This window comes from Hemiscyllium ocellatum, assembly GCF_020745735.1.
Source record: "Hemiscyllium ocellatum isolate sHemOce1 chromosome Y unlocalized genomic scaffold, sHemOce1.pat.X.cur. SUPER_Y_unloc_2, whole genome shotgun sequence".
In the NCBI taxonomy this organism is placed as follows: domain Eukaryota; kingdom Metazoa; phylum Chordata; class Chondrichthyes; order Orectolobiformes; family Hemiscylliidae; genus Hemiscyllium; species Hemiscyllium ocellatum.
Genome location: NW_026867601.1, coordinates 13,709 through 17,500, shown reverse-complemented (window position 1 = coordinate 17,500; position 3,792 = coordinate 13,709).

Sequence of the window (3,792 nt, the reverse complement as noted above, 5' to 3'; positions counted from 1 at the left end):
GGGTTAGGGTTAGGGTTAGGGTTAGGGTTAGGGTTAGGGTTAGGGTTAGGGTTAGGGTTAGGGTTAGGGTTAGGGTTAGGGTTAGGGTTAGGGTTAGGGTTAGGGTTAGGGTTAGGGTTAGGGTTAGGGTTAGGGTTAGGGTTAGGGTTAGGGTTAGGGTTAGGGTTAGGGTTAGGGTTAGGGTTAGGGTTAGGGTTAGGGTTAGGGTTAGGGTTAGGGTTAGGGTTAGGGTTAGGGTTAGGGTTAGGGTTAGGGTTAGGGTTAGGGTTAGGGTTAGGGTTAGGGTTAGGGTTAGGGTTAGGGTTAGGGTTAGGGTTAGGGTTAGGGTTAGGGTTAGGGTTAGGGTTAGGGTTAGGGTTAGGGTTAGGGTTAGGGTTAGGGTTAGGGTTAGGGTTAGGGTTAGGGTTAGGGTTAGGGTTAGGGTTAGGGTTAGGGTTAGGGTTAGGGTTAGGGTTAGGGTTAGGGTTAGGGTTAGGGTTAGGGTTAGGGTTAGGGTTAGGGTTAGGGTTAGGGTTAGGGTTAGGGTTAGGGTTAGGGTTAGGGTTAGGGTTAGGGTTAGGGTTAGGGTTAGGGTTAGGGTTAGGGTTAGGGTTAGGGTTAGGGTTAGGGTTAGGGTTAGGGTTAGGGTTAGGGTTAGGGTTAGGGTTAGGGTTAGGGTTAGGGTTAGGGTTAGGGTTAGGGTTAGGGTTAGGGTTAGGGTTAGGGTTAGGGTTAGGGTTAGGGTTAGGGTTAGGGTTAGGGTTAGGGTTAGGGTTAGGGTTAGGGTTAGGGTTAGGGTTAGGGTTAGGGTTAGGGTTAGGGTTAGGGTTAGGGTTAGGGTTAGGGTTAGGGTTAGGGTTAGGGTTAGGGTTAGGGTTAGGGTTAGGGTTAGGGTTAGGGTTAGGGTTAGGGTTAGGGTTAGGGTTAGGGTTAGGGTTAGGGTTAGGGTTAGGGTTAGGGTTAGGGTTAGGGTTAGGGTTAGGGTTAGGGTTAGGGTTAGGGTTAGGGTTAGGGTTAGGGTTAGGGTTAGGGTTAGGGTTAGGGTTAGGGTTAGGGTTAGGGTTAGGGTTAGGGTTAGGGTTAGGGTTAGGGTTAGGGTTAGGGTTAGGGTTAGGGTTAGGGTTAGGGTTAGGGTTAGGGTTAGGGTTAGGGTTAGGGTTAGGGTTAGGGTTAGGGTTAGGGTTAGGGTTAGGGTTAGGGTTAGGGTTAGGGTTAGGGTTAGGGTTAGGGTTAGGGTTAGGGTTAGGGTTAGGGTTAGGGTTAGGGTTAGGGTTAGGGTTAGGGTTAGGGTTAGGGTTAGGGTTAGGGTTAGGGTTAGGGTTAGGGTTAGGGTTAGGGTTAGGGTTAGGGTTAGGGTTAGGGTTAGGGTTAGGGTTAGGGTTAGGGTTAGGGTTAGGGTTAGGGTTAGGGTTAGGGTTAGGGTTAGGGTTAGGGTTAGGGTTAGGGTTAGGGTTAGGGTTAGGGTTAGGGTTAGGGTTAGGGTTAGGGTTAGGGTTAGGGTTAGGGTTAGGGTTAGGGTTAGGGTTAGGGTTAGGGTTAGGGTTAGGGTTAGGGTTAGGGTTAGGGTTAGGGTTAGGGTTAGGGTTAGGGTTAGGGTTAGGGTTAGGGTTAGGGTTAGGGTTAGGGTTAGGGTTAGGGTTAGGGTTAGGGTTAGGGTTAGGGTTAGGGTTAGGGTTAGGGTTAGGGTTAGGGTTAGGGTTAGGGTTAGGGTTAGGGTTAGGGTTAGGGTTAGGGTTAGGGTTAGGGTTAGGGTTAGGGTTAGGGTTAGGGTTAGGGTTAGGGTTAGGGTTAGGGTTAGGGTTAGGGTTAGGGTTAGGGTTAGGGTTAGGGTTAGGGTTAGGGTTAGGGTTAGGGTTAGGGTTAGGGTTAGGGTTAGGGTTAGGGTTAGGGTTAGGGTTAGGGTTAGGGTTAGGGTTAGGGTTAGGGTTAGGGTTAGGGTTAGGGTTAGGGTTAGGGTTAGGGTTAGGGTTAGGGTTAGGGTTAGGGTTAGGGTTAGGGTTAGGGTTAGGGTTAGGGTTAGGGTTAGGGTTAGGGTTAGGGTTAGGGTTAGGGTTAGGGTTAGGGTTAGGGTTAGGGTTAGGGTTAGGGTTAGGGTTAGGGTTAGGGTTAGGGTTAGGGTTAGGGTTAGGGTTAGGGTTAGGGTTAGGGTTAGGGTTAGGGTTAGGGTTAGGGTTAGGGTTAGGGTTAGGGTTAGGGTTAGGGTTAGGGTTAGGGTTAGGGTTAGGGTTAGGGTTAGGGTTAGGGTTAGGGTTAGGGTTAGGGTTAGGGTTAGGGTTAGGGTTAGGGTTAGGGTTAGGGTTAGGGTTAGGGTTAGGGTTAGGGTTAGGGTTAGGGTTAGGGTTAGGGTTAGGGTTAGGGTTAGGGTTAGGGTTAGGGTTAGGGTTAGGGTTAGGGTTAGGGTTAGGGTTAGGGTTAGGGTTAGGGTTAGGGTTAGGGTTAGGGTTAGGGTTAGGGTTAGGGTTAGGGTTAGGGTTAGGGTTAGGGTTAGGGTTAGGGTTAGGGTTAGGGTTAGGGTTAGGGTTAGGGTTAGGGTTAGGGTTAGGGTTAGGGTTAGGGTTAGGGTTAGGGTTAGGGTTAGGGTTAGGGTTAGGGTTAGGGTTAGGGTTAGGGTTAGGGTTAGGGTTAGGGTTAGGGTTAGGGTTAGGGTTAGGGTTAGGGTTAGGGTTAGGGTTAGGGTTAGGGTTAGGGTTAGGGTTAGGGTTAGGGTTAGGGTTAGGGTTAGGGTTAGGGTTAGGGTTAGGGTTAGGGTTAGGGTTAGGGTTAGGGTTAGGGTTAGGGTTAGGGTTAGGGTTAGGGTTAGGGTTAGGGTTAGGGTTAGGGTTAGGGTTAGGGTTAGGGTTAGGGTTAGGGTTAGGGTTAGGGTTAGGGTTAGGGTTAGGGTTAGGGTTAGGGTTAGGGTTAGGGTTAGGGTTAGGGTTAGGGTTAGGGTTAGGGTTAGGGTTAGGGTTAGGGTTAGGGTTAGGGTTAGGGTTAGGGTTAGGGTTAGGGTTAGGGTTAGGGTTAGGGTTAGGGTTAGGGTTAGGGTTAGGGTTAGGGTTAGGGTTAGGGTTAGGGTTAGGGTTAGGGTTAGGGTTAGGGTTAGGGTTAGGGTTAGGGTTAGGGTTAGGGTTAGGGTTAGGGTTAGGGTTAGGGTTAGGGTTAGGGTTAGGGTTAGGGTTAGGGTTAGGGTTAGGGTTAGGGTTAGGGTTAGGGTTAGGGTTAGGGTTAGGGTTAGGGTTAGGGTTAGGGTTAGGGTTAGGGTTAGGGTTAGGGTTAGGGTTAGGGTTAGGGTTAGGGTTAGGGTTAGGGTTAGGGTTAGGGTTAGGGTTAGGGTTAGGGTTAGGGTTAGGGTTAGGGTTAGGGTTAGGGTTAGGGTTAGGGTTAGGGTTAGGGTTAGGGTTAGGGTTAGGGTTAGGGTTAGGGTTAGGGTTAGGGTTAGGGTTAGGGTTAGGGTTAGGGTTAGGGTTAGGGTTAGGGTTAGGGTTAGGGTTAGGGTTAGGGTTAGGGTTAGGGTTAGGGTTAGGGTTAGGGTTAGGGTTAGGGTTAGGGTTAGGGTTAGGGTTAGGGTTAGGGTTAGGGTTAGGGTTAGGGTTAGGGTTAGGGTTAGGGTTAGGGTTAGGGTTAGGGTTAGGGTTAGGGTTAGGGTTAGGGTTAGGGTTAGGGTTAGGGTTAGGGTTAGGGTTAGGGTTAGGGTTAGGGTTAGGGTTAGGGTTAGGGTTAGGGTTAGGGTTAGGGTTAGGGTTAGGGTTAGGGTTAGGGTTAGGGTTAGGGTTAGGGTTAGGGTTAGGGTTAGGGTTAGGGTTAGGGTTAGGGTTAGGGTTAGGGTTAGGGTTA